Below are 16,512 nucleotides of genomic sequence, written 5' to 3'. Positions count from 1 at the left end.
CCTCCACCACCTGCTCCGCCGCCGTTGGTCGGCCCCCTGGAGTCGGCGGCCATTCCTCCTCCATGGCTCCTCCCTCCGTTGGCTCCACCATGGGCTGACATTATGGCTGTGGCCTGGGTCCAGCTGGGCTCCTCCTGCTCCAAGCCCCTCCTATCTCCTCCCTGGACTCTGTCTGCCGGTCCCCTCCCGGGTGTCCGTCCTCCTCCGGAACCTCCTCCTTCTATGTTGTTCTACGGTGCGAGGACGCACCTTCCGGGAGGGGGGCGAATTGTCAGGGTTCTGGACTATCTGTGTGTGTTTTGCTCCCCGTGACCCAGTTTCTCCTTGTGTTAATTGTGTTAATTTGATTGATTCCATGCACCTGTGTTCCCCTGATTGCCCTGTGTTTATTAGCCCCAGTCTGTGTAGTCTTCCTTTGTCGGTTCTACTTGTTGGATGTTGTGAAATTCCCCTGTCATTCCCAGGATTAAAGACTGTTTATGTACTCCACGTCTCCTTGTTCCTCGTTCCGCGCTCCTCCTAGCACAGATCGTGACAATTGTATGGACAAAAATAAATTAATAAATAAATAAATGAAAGTCTTAGTTTATGTTTCACTGAAGAAAGTAAGTTATGCAGTTTTGGAGCAATATATAACAACATTTAAATTTTGGGGTGTAGTTCTTTTTTAGATCTTTTTGCAGGCGACAGATGCTGTGCTTATTTATTTATTTATTTTTTGTCCTTTATTATCTTATCCTGGACTCTTAAAAAATTCTCCAGCACCATTTGGAGATAGAATCTGAAGTCTGCATCTTCCAAATGGCAGTCTGCCATTTTGCACTGCATGTATCCCATCATCCCCCTCTCCCGGGCCACATGTTAATTGTTTTGTGCTGTTGAATGTTGAGGGAAGAACCATATTGATCAGCGGTTCCACTGCCACTGTTTCTGGAATAGACAATCAATCAATCTATCCCTTATCGCTACTGTAATCAATCAGCTGAGTTAAAAAGCCATTGTGTATTACACTGTCAAGCACATATATATTGCTGCAGGACACTTTGTGTGTGTGTGTGTGTGTGTGTGTGTGTGTTATATTTCATAATACTCTTTGCAACATTGTGTTCAAGATTTAAGCGTATATCTTTTGTGATTAGTGTTCATTACTTATTGGTATAAGATTGCTATATGATGGAATGATAATGTTCTAAGAAGCACTGCTCGCAGCTCTCAACATTTTCTCGAGGATTGCTGCCAGCATGCTTTCTTTCTCTCTGCAGTACACACTCCCCTCACACACTCCATTACGCTGATGAAACCCCACAACTCACCAGCGTAATGTTAAAATCAGCCATCACAGACTGTACCACTGAAATCAGCACAGCAGCAGAGCCAAAACATCACGCATAAACACATTTCAGTACCTGGGATGCTTGTAACGGCACCTATACATTGAAAAAACTGTAGTCTAATCCTATGAAAACATGCAAAGGTCAAATTTCAACTTAAAATCAACAGAAAAGTAAAAATGATATTACAGTTTTCATAAAACATTGTTTTGTTTTGTTTTTGCACTACAGCAATCAGAATTTGAATTTAATATAGTGTATAATAGACTATAATATATGGTATATTTATGTTTTTTTTTTTAATATGTTTGAAGTAATTAATATTTTAATTGTTTTTTAAATAAGTCTCTTATGCTCACCAAGGCTGCATTTATTTACTCAAAAACACAGTAAAAACAGTAATATTGTGAAATATTATTACAATTTAAAAATAACTTTTCTATTTAATAGATTTTTTGTTTTGTTTTGGGGGGGTGTAAATTTTCATCAGCTACTACTCCAGTTTTCAGTGTCACATGATCCTTCAGAAAGCATTCAAGAAACATTTCATATTATAATATAATGTTGGACGCTAGTGTATGTAACTAACCTATATACAAGTTTTGTGGCAACCAACAAAAACTTGGGATATGAAAAAAATCTGTTTTAAATTACAATTTACTGACAATTTCAGCTAAAATTTAGCAGTACACTACATCTGTTCATGATCGCACTGCCATTGGTCAGTGTGTGTGTGTGTGTGTGTGTGTGTGTGTGTCCATTCTGGTCTTATGGTCTGGTCAGTGACCTTGATTGCAGAGGTCATTGGGCAGCAGGGTGACCAGCTGTCCATTTTAAAGATGCTATCATATGGGCTAAAGTCATTTTATCTCTACACACACACTTACAGACATATAGGCAAAAGTATACATAAAAATACACTAATAGCATTCACAAACATATACAATTCTATTTATTTATTTATCTTTAATTTTACTTAATTTTAAGGAGTTTTCTAATATTGTGGTGTATATATATAATGGTTATTATAAGATTGTAAAGTTTAATAAAGAAGATATTTTTTGTAGAGAGATTTAGTAAAAGACTTGTATCTCTTGAGCAGGTATGTATCTCTCTCTCATGTGTGTGCACTCTCTGTTTCCCCCTGTCTTTTTATCGCTCTCTGATTGCAAATAATGTCTTTTCATTTCTCTCTAGGTTGCTGTAAATGCAGCAGATTACTGTAGCATGACCCTTGAGCATCTCTGAGCACAGCAATGATTTAATTTCACTGTGTGAGGACCAGAAAGAGTCAGTCATATAGGCCCGATTCTTTTCATGCAAGCTTGTTATCTAATGCTGTCCTTCTATACCTTCACCCTCTTTTCATTCACTCACTATTTCAGTTCATGGCTTTATTATTATTATTTGTTATTTGTTTATATGTATTCATGTTAATTTCCTGTTTCTGAAAAAAAAAATTTAGGACATTTTTGAAAATTTGCATGGTTCCCCGAGGGAACGAGACGCTGCGTCGCAAGGCCATACTTCCGGCATCCCTACTAGAGCTTGCTTCACTCCTAAGAAGCTAGCGCCGGCTGCACCTCACGTGCTTTTAAAGCTTCCTGGTCATGACGTCACCCGCCGCTGACGTCTCGCCCATCGTTCGACTGATTACACATATGATTCAGAGCTTGGTATCGCTGAAGGCGTTCCCCTAGCGTTTTCTGACGCAGCGTCTCGTTCCCTCGGGGAACCATGGTTACATACGTAACCTGGGACGTTCTTTACACATTGAATGCATAGTGCACACATCTTAAATCATAAAGGTTTTAAATGGATAGTTCACCAAAAAATGAAAATCCTGTCATCATTTACTCACCAACTTCAGCTACCTCGTATTCCTGTTTATTTTCCACTTTACCCTCTTCAGGGTCACTGGGGGCTGGAGCCTATCAGGCATCTTGGGCCACAGGCAGGTGATACCGTGAATGGATGGCCAGTCCAGCACAGGACTCACAAATACATTCACACCAATGAGCAATTTATAGTGTCCAATTCATCTCTTTGGATTGTGGGGGAAACCAGAGCACTTGGATAAAACTCATGCAGACATGGAGAGAGCATGCAAACTCCACACAGAAAGACCTCCTGGCTCTAGGACTCCCAGGACCCAGGACCTTTTTGCTGTGAGGCAACAGTGCCACTGAGTGCCACTGAGTCACCGTGTCACCAGATTTGTCAATGCAAGCTCTTAATGTACACAAGCTCTAGATATCTGTACTTGAATTGAGCTGAGTCAAGAATTTCCCCACAGGTGGAGCTAAGGATACATGAAAACACTCTGGACATGTTAACACTCTCAGCTCACTCTGTGGGAGGTGGAGCAAAAAGGTCACAACCCTGATTTCAAAGTCACACTACAGTGATAAGAGCTTATCACTACAGAGGTGGTAGAGGAGAAGAGAGGAGATGGAAACCTACTCCTCAGCACACAAACACACATTGTTTTTAATTGGATAGTCCCTATAGTCTCTTGAACAAAACAGCATATTGTCCACTATGATGAACAGTGTTTTTACAGGTGAAGTGTATGTATATATATATTTTTTTCTTTCTGTGTAAATATTGTTAGTTCTTTCTCTGTTTAATGTGTAGGCAACTAAATCCAACCACACACTACACGACTCAAACGGGTCACCTTTTGATGTTTTGAGTTGTTGCCTAGTATGACAGGTCCAGGATTGATGCACCCATTCTGCAGCTGTGTAGTGTGCACACCAACACGACTGCAAAACAAGTCGATCACTGTGTGCTGGGTGATGGTCTTTAGTAAGACATATATACGCTTCTTCCAGACGAATGTAATCACTCTGACTCTGTAACACTATGAATGCCTTCCTCTGAATGGTTAAGCAGTCTAACATGTTAACTCATTCCCTGCCACTGACAGAATTGTCTGTCATTTATGAGACAACAGTTCCCCACCATTGACGGAATTTTCCAGCTTTTCATGTTTTCACTGTTATATGCATATAACAGGTAGGTGGCGCTATTACACATATTCTGAAAGAGTACTAAATCTCTGGATCAAACACAGGAGAAGAAGAAGCAGGAACAAGCCATCTACTGTAGTAAGCAGATGCATATGTAAAATAACGTGATCATCAAACATTTTACAGCATATAAATCAAAACCGGCTAATTTTACCTAACATAATGATGACCTGGGAAGTGGTGGTATAGGACTGTGTAAGCTTTGGGGGTGTGTCGATGGAAGTGATCTACTCCATCTATGTTTTAATCATCATTATGAACCCTATCCAGACATAGTCTTTGACAAAAATGCGATTTTCTCGGCTTTTTGTTCAAAACTTTGTTTTTTCATGGAAATTACCCTCATTCAAGTTTTGATCAATTTACTTACAATTTTGATTAATAATCTAAATATTAAAAGTAAAATAATTTGTTGAGTTGGGTAATCTGGAACAAATTGCTGATGTATAACAAATACATGTTGCATTTAGGTAGGCCAGAGCTGTCCAATCCTGCTCCTGGAGGGCCAACATCCTGCAGGTCTTAGTTCCAACCAGCGCCAACACACTTAGAAGTCTGAAGACCTCGATTAGCTGGTTTAGGATCAGAGCTGAACTCTGCAGGGCAGTGGCCCTCCAGGAACAGGTTTGGACACCCATGAGGTAGGCTTTTGGATTTGGGTTGTGTTTAAGCATGACCATTTGTATTTACAACTTTTTCCTCTCATGGATGTAATAGGCCATCTCTAGACTTGGGATGTGAAGACTTGCTGTGAAGAACTGAATTGCTCTAGAACTTTCAGAGATTAGCATTTCCGGAGATGCGGTTCGTGAGTGCTGTTAGATGTGTGATTGTGTAATCGGAAGGAAGCACTCTGCTGGCAGGAAGACAGAGCACCGCAGGGACAGCAGGAAATAGATGGGCCACTTCCACTCGCTCAGCATTTCAGTGTGTGTTTTGCCTTTTTATTGGCCATGGCATCATGATAGATAATCACAAAGGGGGTTACATGGACTTTTTGTGAGAGATTTATTTGTTGTTTCTGGTGTAGTTGCATCAGGGCCACAATATATGATGCTACACTAACAAACAAACAAATGGGCTGGTAAAGAAATGCCACCGGTTGGTCGTTCTGGTGATGAATACAGTTTCTCTGCAGATAGATATCTTTTCACATCCATTCTGAACTTCATTTACAAACAATATTGTTAAAGTATAAGGCCAAACCCAACCCACACTCATCCTACTAGTAAAAAATGTATAGCCTGAATGCACTGTAAGTCGCTTTGGATAAAAGCGTCTGCTAAATGCATAAATTATAAATTAATTAATTAAATTATCCTGAACAAATCCAAATAAATATAAAAATAACTTATCTCAAACTCAAAACTTATACAGAACTTATCCCAAAACTATCCAAAAAGCTCAAACATATCCAAAACAAACCTCAAGCTCAATTCATTCTCCAAACTCTGTACGGTTTTACCTCAAAATGAAAAGTAATCTCAAAAACAAAAATCATCCCAATTTACCCTCAAATTTATCCCAACCAACCTTATTCCAAACTCATCTCAAACTTGCCTTGAAACAATCCAAAAACAAAAGCTATCCAAAACTCACTCATCTCAGACTTCTCACCAAAAATACTGAATTCACATTTCTAACCAAAATAGATCCATTCATACCAATTTAATGGAATCCTTTCTTCAAAATAACAGCCGAAAGACACTCACACATAAACAGCCAGCTATGCTGTTTCAATTGCCAGTCTACTTGGCTTCTGAGAACCGAGTATATTTCTAAAAAAATTCAATTACTTGAACTGAAATGTTGCAGTCTGACCATATTAAAGATTAAGAGCAAAAGCTAAAATCAGAATCCTTCAACATACAAAACAACACAGACCTGCAACAGCCACTTTAATTCAATCATAACCACAAGTCAACAAACGATCTTGCACGTTGTTATTTATTGGTTTAGGGCATTATAAAAATGTTAATAAATGATTTCTGCTTCATGCAGTTGTTTCTAGAATGTAAAGATTCTGTGATTTTTCTTCATTGGAATGTTTTACAGAGCTGCTTCTGTCACAGTGCTGATCCAGACATGCTGGTCCACCTCGATATTTCAGTGGACTCTAGACCGAATGCCTGCAGGTTGGTATGCGTGTATCGATCGGCTTTATCATCCCTTCTGGGAAAAATAACATCTCTTTGGCACAAAGACACACAAGCTGTGCATGTGTGCCTCAGTCTCAGAGAGCAACATACATCTCTCTGTCTCACAGGGATGCACGACTTCCAGTATCATTTAACTCTCTACAGACTATTCTATAGTTTATTATAAAATGAAACGTAATATCTAATCTGTGATGATGATTTTAGATCTGAGAATACATTATATCATAATTCATTGTTAAACATTGAATGCAGAGGCTAAAATGAACAAAGATCAACAAAAAAGAACACCCAAAAATTAATAAACTGTCTTTCTTACCCTCATGTAATTCCAAATCTGTATGATGCTATTTTTTGATGGAACACAAAAGTTCTGTTTATCTTTAAGGGGCAGGGGGATGTGTGTAGTTGTGAACCAAATTTGTTTACGTATTAATCCTTTAGTTTGAACGTGCTAATTGTGAATAGCCTGTAAATCCGTTTGTTGTGTTTGTTTAATATTTATTTTGAGAATCATGATGGGTTTCTTTTCATCTCCCAAATTTCTCCACAACTTCGCATTCTAAATCAACATTCAAACAAAATAAATACTGAAGCATTGTAAATCCCAAAAGTGTATTTCGTATTTTTAGAGTATGCCACACTCACATTGAAACAACATATTTCAAACCAGCTACAGAATCTGACCCATTCTTTCTTATGCTCAAATAGTGTTTATAAAAACATACATTTCAGCCAATGCCCATGTTCAGTCCAAAGCGCGCACCTCAGGACATTGGATGTTTCTATGGCAACCAGAGCTTCTAACAGCATTTGTGGTGATGCAATGACTTTACCAATTGGTGACTGGCTGTTTTATTTAGAAGGCGGTACTTATTCCTCCATATTTTGCATTGCTTTTTCTCCCATCCATGGAAATATGAGTGTCTCGTCTTACTTCGAAAGTCTTTACCTGTGTCCCAATTCAGAGGCTGCATCTTTTGAAGGATGTGGACTTTCGAAAGTCTGCAAAGATCGAACCGAGCATTGTTAAATGGGATGGACGATATGTTACGATGCGTTTCAACTGTCTGAAAACAAAACAAGCTTCACAGCATGTCTAAAAATGTTCACTTTGGGCCATTTATGTACATAATAAAAAGTATAAAATATCTATAAAAGTGCATCTTTGTAGGAAATGTCAACATTTACTTTTTTGTTGTTGTTTTGGTTGAAACCCAGTACCTAAGTATAATGCAGCATTTTCTCTCATCATTGGCGCATGAGTCTTGGAATCGTCTGGGCTGTGAAGGATCCAATAGTTGTATCCTTTGTGGCCCGGGAAATGAAGGGCGTATTTCAAGGCCGCATTTGAAGAAACCTTTGAAATGGGACAGCCTTCGTCGTGCTGCTGTCACGCATTTGGTCTTTGAACGCAGCCTTCGAAGGATGTAGCCTTTGAACTGGGACATCAAACATGATTTTTCTAACAGCTTACTCTGTACTCTCAGCTTGCACATGCGCCTTTATCTTTCTTCTTTTTTGCACTAATCGGTTGTCCACAAGGTGGCAACACAAGCCAGTACTGATTTCCCTTGTTGTTTATGTAATGTCCTCATCTTTAATGCACATTTTAGATGAAGTATGGTGTAGTTAGACATCAAGTTTGACATTGATGACTTTTTGGTTACAAGATACACAAGAACCTAGTTCGATAAGTGCCATATTTAATATGAGAACTTTGGCTGAGAGGAGGATTTTCAATGAATGATGACTTAAATTTCAGTCTGTTCCTCAGACAAAGCTGTCATCATGTAATACACACATGTATTATAAAAATAAGTTTTAGTATTTTAGTATAATATATATTCATTTATTCATCATGTAGAAATGTGTGCTTTTTGCTATAACTATTGTATGCATACAGTCATTATACCCTAAAGAATGTATGTAAGATTGCTAATGGAATTTTTTACATAATTTGGAATCAAACACACACACACCAAAAAAATAAAAATAAATAAATAATCTTATTTTTAAATTAGATTCATATGTAGTCCCATTAGGATTGGTTCCAAATCATGACAGAACTTCCCATATCAAACCTATGCGTTTTATTATTTTTTTGACTGAAATATAAGCTATGGAGTATTTCTCAGACTTGGCAGCTCACAAAAGCAGTTGCCCCCCTGAGAGTGAGAAACTTTTACTTCTTGCAGTCATACGTGTGTTTACCTGCCACTAGTTGTTTTAGTAATGCATTAACCACCACACAGATTAGTTGAACAATGGAGAACAATGAGTGCTTTGATAGCAGCATTTAACAGGGTTTGCTCAGAGACACCTGTGGGCAGAACACTCACATAAATTTGAGGATGTGTGCTACCGATGACAGATCCGTCAGAGTCTCGTTTTCACAGCAGTAAAGTTTCTGCATGCAGGCGAGCGACCGAGTGATAATTTATCTCCAGGGCTTTGTAGGTAATTGTTTGGAAAACTGATTTTCTAAACACTTTCGGCACACAGGAATGCTCTGTGGTTTCCGAGTGCTCTGCTGTGAGAGGGAATGAAAAAATATCCTTATTCACTTTGTCAAAAAGAATAAATTATTCCTCTTGTCCCATCATTTGACTTTTAATTGCATACTTAGGTATCCTGACAAATTTGAGCACAGATTAATGTTAATGAGATTTCTAGAGGCATCATGTGAGATAATGGGGTCTTTTTCTTGAGTAAAAATCAACTAGGAAATCTAAGCAAGATTTCCTTTTTTGTCATATGAACTGTTGCAATTAATCCAGGAAATTACTCAGATTATCACAGGAAATGCGGGAAATCAAACAGATTTGTCCATTTAGGTATGTGCGCATGAGTAAGTATGTGTGTGTGCTATACCTCTGACACATTACGCATAGCTCACAGCAGTGGCTGAGATAGTGTCTTCACTAATGAAGGTTATACTAAACAGATCTATACTCTGTGTGTGTCAATATGTCTATAAATGGTAGTCAGATGGCTTTGAAGTCTCTTTAATCTATTTCCAACAGACACTGTGTGCGTCTGAACCAGATTCACTCACCTGAGGCCATGCGTTTCAAAATAACCCTCCCAATGTTACTGAAAATATTGTCCACACTAAAGTGAACCTCAGTCAACAGATCAATGAGTATCTATCTATCTATCTGTCTGTCTATCTATCTATCTATCTATCTATCTATCTATCTATCAGTTAACGTAATTATTAATATACTTCAGGCATTTATGTAAATGTTCTTGAACAGTGCCATTGCCTGTAAGGCTGGACAGAGCTGCTAAATTAAGTCTCTGTACAGCTCAGGCACCAAGATGCCTCTTGTTAATTAAATATTAATGATGAAAGATTATCATGGCCAAAGCCTGATTTATCAACAAGCTCTGGTCTGCTCGGAAACCGCACTGTGGTTCAGGAACAGCACCGGTATCAGCTCAGTGACCAAATCTGAATAATTCAGACATTGCTCAGTGTGTGTGGGCTATAAATTTACCCTAAAGCCAAATTTGGATGCTACCTTAGCAATTCTCAATCCTTGCATGCAGTAAGATTGGGGAAATGGTTGTGTTATTGGTTAAGTTAAGATGTAGTGTATTCATATAAATGATTTAGTAAAACAAGTGTGTTTTTCAAGATGATCATCAGCATTAAACTAAGCAGAACTGAGGATTTAGGTCCAATGGAGTGACCATTGGTTGCCATTTGAACCCTGCTAGTGACCCTTGACACATTATCCTCAAACCCATCTCAATGGCAGATGGCCTGCAACTCCAAGATGAAGCTCAAATGCATGTAACAGTTCAATGTTGTCTTTGTCTCTCTGTGTGTTTGTTCTGTTGGGTGTACTGTAGCCATATGATTCCTCAAATGCCATCCAGTCACACACACACAAAAAAAAAGTATAATTTATTACAGAATTATATATATGATAAATATTATGGGTTATGGCCAGGGGCACTGCAAGATTTATATTGCTGCATGTTTTCAATACATTCAGCAATTTTAGATTTGATATAGCCTATTAAATGTGATCATGTTTATTCTTTATTTATTGTGATACATCAAATGTATTAACTACAACCGCATTTTTCCTGTTAATAAAGAAAAAAAAGATAAAAAGATAGACATAAATAAAGATAAACATATAGACATTAATCACACAGTACCTATTGATTATATAGGGCAGATGACTGCTTCAGAAATATAGGGGTTATATGTAATTCTAATCTAATTTTGAGAATGTTTTTTTTTTAAAGGACATCAGAAATAATCCGCAAATCCTGTTATGGTTTATGCGGATAATAATATATGATGTGTAGTTGTAAATGCATTTTATTGCTTATTTGTTTTATGTCTTTCTTAACAAATAAGTGGATTTTAACAGAAAATACCAAGAATAGAATTATGGTATTAGGAATACGGGATATTGTATTTAAGGCTAATTTTTTTTGCTATTCTTGTTCGCGTACGTGCACTGTTTTACAATAATCGATTTGCATATCCTTGAGTCTGTGCTGTACTATATTCTCTTTATAATAAATATATGATTGAATAATGTTTTCAAATATCTAAATACATTTTAAACACATTCTGCTGTGTTCACACATTCCAAAGCAGATCGAGTAATTTTAACCAGCATTGTATTTGAAATAATCAGTAGTATGTTGACAGAGTTTTTGTTTTTAATATGCAGCTAATATTTAAAATGTTTATTTAAAAAAAAAAAACACTGTTATGTTAAGAGAAATGTGCTTTAAGAGGGCCATGAATGTGAAAGAGAGAGAGAGAGAGAGAGAGAGAGAGGCGAGTGGGCAGATCACAGATCGAACATTTCGATTGTTACTGAAATAATTTGCATACTGATTCCCTTGCAGCCCGCGCCGGATCCATAACTGCTCGCGCGGCTATTCAAATGCACGCGTATCTTTAAATGCACGGATAAGGCAGAATCAAGAGCCGAGAGACAAGCAAACAACACCGTCCGATACGGAGTTTTTGCCCATGGATGCTGAGATTCGATCATGGAAATGGTGGAAAAGCGATTATGCTGCTGGACGAGACCCGCCGGATGGATGCAGGAAGCGCCGTGCCTTCGGAGCACACTGAACATATTATGCACTAAAACAAATGATTGCTTTCAGTGACAAACTGTGGATAACACGCAAAACTTACAGGTACATGTATATGCATGGTTTGGCAATGATAATATATTTGGGGATGGGACTGAAATCCGGTTGTAAAGAGCTCATCGTGTCGGTAAGCATGGGAAGGTGTGTGTGTGTGTGTGTGTGTGTGTGTAGAGAGAAAGAGAGAGAGCGAGAGAGAGAGAAAGGAAAGTATCGCTGCATGATGAGTGTATATGTTGTTTTACTGGATGCAGTGACATTTGGCGTCCTGCGGTGTTTACTGAACTTGAAAACAAGGTTAAAGTCAGGGGTCAGTTTTATGCACTGTCAAATTGTCCCAGTGCTGTAAATCATATGCCATGCCATGATTCCCATAGACTTGATTCAAAATAATCACAGTATAATCATGTTAGCATCTATTTAGTACTGCGTGCATGCATTGAATTGTGTTACTGTAGTGGGGTGTGTACGCATTGTGGCAGATAGGCTATATATGTGCTTTAAAATGGGGCACTTTAGGTTTATGTTTCACTGCCCCATTATAATTAGATCGAAAACAGCATGATGCTGCCCTCAAACTATTTGACGCACTGAAGGTCAGCTGATATACTCATTAATTACGATGATTAATTATCAAGTGAAGGCTCGTGTGTTTATGTAGGCTGTCTGATTGGATTCAGGGCTGCCTTTGCCCGCCCATTTTACACTATCACGGTACTCCTGACCTTACTGTAAGTTTCAGAAGTTAATTTAGAGAGTATACTTGAAAATATTAGTAAAAAAAAGAGAGGAATGCTCTCTCTCTCTTATGCTTCCCAAATCTAATAAGCTGATTTAACAGTGTCATCGCCACATATTTTTGAACAAAGTATATTACGAGTTTGCAAGACGAGCAAGCTCTATCATCTTCTGTAAATATTGACATGAAGTTATCATAATGTCAACTGTTATCACACGCGTTCTCACTCTCTCGCTCTTTAAAACACGTACACACGCGTATTTAATCTATATCTTATTATCTTAAATTAAAGCTAAAGAAATAAAATCGAAGTTTTTGCATCTTTAGACTTTTAAACAAACAACTTGAACACATTATTTGTGAATCATTTTACCTTGAAGACATCTCCAAAGGAAAGTTTTGTTTTCCCCCAATTTTTCTCAAAGTAAACCTGAAGATACAGATGCATACGCATGATAGAAACTTGTTGCATAAGTTGGGAAGTGGATTCAGATGCACTTCGTATTTGAACATGAACAATAACTAGTCTCTGGTTGTTGAAAGAAATGAATTTATTGTACAAATGCTCAAACAAGTGCACAGAGCCGTTTTGTCTGTTTTGAATTATTCGATTAATGATTTTAACAGGATTACAGCAGTCAGTCGTCTTTACAATAATGTAATCTAAATGTTTCTGTTATTTTCGGGTCAATAAAAAAATCAGCCCAAATTTAGTCCTTAAGACAGAGCAATGATAACGTTACATTTTATTAGATTATTTGGCTTTTTAAAAGCAAACCGACTTTCATAGCTGTTATAGGCATAAATCTATAAATCTATAGCCTACTTATAGATTATTTATTATTATTATTATTATTCATCGTTTTCTGTAAAACGTGTGCCAATTGAAAAATTAGTTATATGCAACATCTCGACTTCCTATTGTACTGGGCTTGACAATTGAAAACAGGATAAACATGATTTCAGTCGCTTTATTGATTCCACGCGTGAAATGGTGGGGGGGGTCTTAAAAAAATAAAATCGGCATGCTGAATTTGTTACTGCTTTGGTGGACACACTCGTTTTAAATTATATCCAACTACTATCCTCTTAAAACAATTAACACTTTCAGTTACTTATTCCAAGTGTTGCTGTAATTGTATCTTTTCACTATACTTGTTCACTAAACTGATCCGCTAATGTAATCCAGAATCGATTGTTGCATATTTCAATCATCCCCTGCGCAGAAGGCTCTGAGATCGGTGAGTTTTACAGATAACAATAATCTATTTCTCAGACAATCTAAGAGGCCTTTTTCTGAGGTTTGCCTTAGAGATCATAAAGTACAATTCGTTTCATTTTAATTTGATCTGTAGTATAGTAATATTGCCTTTCATAAACGTTAAAGATCCGGAATTCTGGAACTGGGATATTATTACTCAGAAACAATTGTTATTATTAATATTTCATAAATAAAATACTATTTATTCAGAGTTAATTAAACAGTTGCATTTTGAACCAAAGCAGCGTTTCCAAATGTATGTCTGCATAATTGAAAATTGGATAACAAAACGTTTAGGAGATATTTAAAAATTATATTTTAAAATAATAGAGAGAATCACCATTTATGTAAAATCCAATTTCTTTTTTGAACGATGCTATTTGGGTAAACATTTAAATCGCTGGCTTATTACTGAAATGTTGAAAAACAAACTGCAGTTCTGTTTATTTATAAATTACCACCAACCCGTCTTGTTAATATCTGACTCTGTATTGATCTGTGCTTCTGTTCGTTTCATATAGTGGCATTAGTGCTGAGGTTTGCCTTTGATTCACATTTAAAGTCAAGGGGCTCTAAAACTGTTCTCCACATATAAAAACACAGGCGCCCAATTAACGATTTGAGGCAAAGTTCAGGGGCAAAAGTCTTTAAATAATTGAATATTCTTTGTGAGTGAGTGCACATACCCCATTAAGAAATGTTAAACGGAGGATCTCTTTTTTATAATCAATATTTGCTTCATTGGTACTGAATTTTCAGTCTCTTTTGTTACCTTTTTATGCTTTAATGAGAATAAATCGCTGTGAAAATACAACTTATGAAATCTTACTTCGAGAATTTGAATGTGTGAATTTTATTTTTATTTTATTTTGCAGACTAAGCTACTTTGTATGAATAGCCTATAATTTTACTTTTATGCGTCTAATCAATACACTATAACTGTAGGCTATATTCGTCAAACATCGTCAGTTTCAAATATAATTCTAGATAAACAATTATGAGAATATATAATTTGATATTTGTAAACTTAGATGACTGTAGTTTACATTTTTCCATGCACCTTTTTGTGACATTGATTTCTGAGATATATAAGCTACACGTTATTTTTCGAATGTTTATAACTAATCTGTCCACCACTGCTGTATACAGTTAAAAGATAATACAAACTCTGGTTTCATAGGCAAGGAGAGACGCCTAGGCCTCAACAGAATAACCCTCCATCACACACACACCGCTGCGCACGTCACGGAGACACGAGTGCGAATGAAAAATATCGACCACTATGAGAATGTGCGCAGATGTGGCTGGCTGCTAAATTTCGTGCTTGAATACGAGCTTTTCCATCAAATGAATGGTCGATGGTGATAATGCAAAGTCTGTGACCTGCACTGTTCGGCTTGCCATTTTTTGTTTATGTAAAAATAAATGCATCGTGAGCCAAAGAGTTTGTTACCACTGTAAATTCCTGAATTCATAATGAGCGGCAAAATATGTACTTGTATTATTTCTATTTCTATTTCAGCTGACAATGTTGTTTCACTTCTGAAGATTTTAATTGCGATCGCCTTCCGCAGTTAACAACAACAACACTATTATTGTTGGTATTATCATTATCATTATTATTATTATTCACCTCTTGTTACGTTAACCACTTGTCAAGTCCTCACAGGTGATCCGAGTTGACTTCTAATTTGTCATGATTTAACTTGTTCTCTTTTTTCTTGTTCTTCTTAACTCGTTAATCCGGATGGCATTGTTCTTGACCCTGACAGATGTATGTGTGTTTTGTCACTAAGCAGGTCCCTAAGAAACAAGGAAAAGTCTGAAAAAGTTAATCTCTCTCCCTCCCCCGCAGCTGTTAGCTTCAGGAGTCTTGAAGCGTCACCTTTGACATGTCCCCTATGCGCACGAGTGGGGGGATCATACAGAATGAGTTTTTTTGAGAAAGTAAAAATGCACAAAGTTTCCTGTAAGGGGTAGGTTTAGGGGTAGGGTTGGTGTAGGGCAATAGCACATACAGTTTGTACAGTATAAAAACCATTACGCCTATGGAATGTCCCCATAAAACATGGAAACACAACATGTGTGTGTGTGTGTGTGTGTGATATGTATTCAGTAAAATCCATAACTGTATAAACAAACGTATGTTTGTAACATTGATTTGATATATAAATGGGTTTTGCCTATTCGAGTCTTGAAGCGTCACCTTTGACATGTCCCCTATGCGCACGAGTGGGGGGCCAGGGCTGGGGGCCCCAGGACTGACCACTGCAAGCTGTCACCCCACCCGGGCTTGGACGCTTTCGCCGGGCTCCTAGCTGTCCAGTTATCCTGTTCTCTCGCTTGACTGGACATGAAACTGACTTTTTGAAGTCGATTTTTAACTATAAACAATGTGAAGTCATTCAAAGTGATATCTCTTTAATGTATGTGTGGGGGGAGTGGTAGGGGGATCTTGTAACTGCTTTGGTGTTGTTGTCCTGCCGACAAAAACTGTATTGGTTCTTTTTGTTATTTTAAAAACTTCTGTATTCAGCATGGGCGATTTATGTTTTTAGATTTTGATCTGCCTCCTATCCTTTACACAGTCTGCATCAGTTGCATGTGTGTCATTATACTGCCAGGCCGCGGAAGCGGGACACACTCCTGATGGCTTGGTTCGTTACTCTTAATAGCACAACAATAGAAACATCTGTCCAGCCTTTCTCTGCCTATTACCAATCCGTCTGTCCTTGATCCCGAAAAAAAACAACAACAAAAAAACACTCCATCTCTACATGGTACAGAGTGACTTAAATTCAGCAATCTGTATACTTCAGTCATTTTTTTTATTAAAAAAATATTTATTTATTTA

The sequence above is a fragment of the Sinocyclocheilus rhinocerous genome, unplaced genomic scaffold, assembly GCF_001515625.1.
Source record: "Sinocyclocheilus rhinocerous isolate Xijiao unplaced genomic scaffold, SAMN03320098_v1.1 scaffold1545, whole genome shotgun sequence".
Taxonomy (NCBI): domain Eukaryota; kingdom Metazoa; phylum Chordata; class Actinopteri; order Cypriniformes; family Cyprinidae; genus Sinocyclocheilus; species Sinocyclocheilus rhinocerous.
This window is presented reverse-complemented; position numbering follows the sequence as displayed.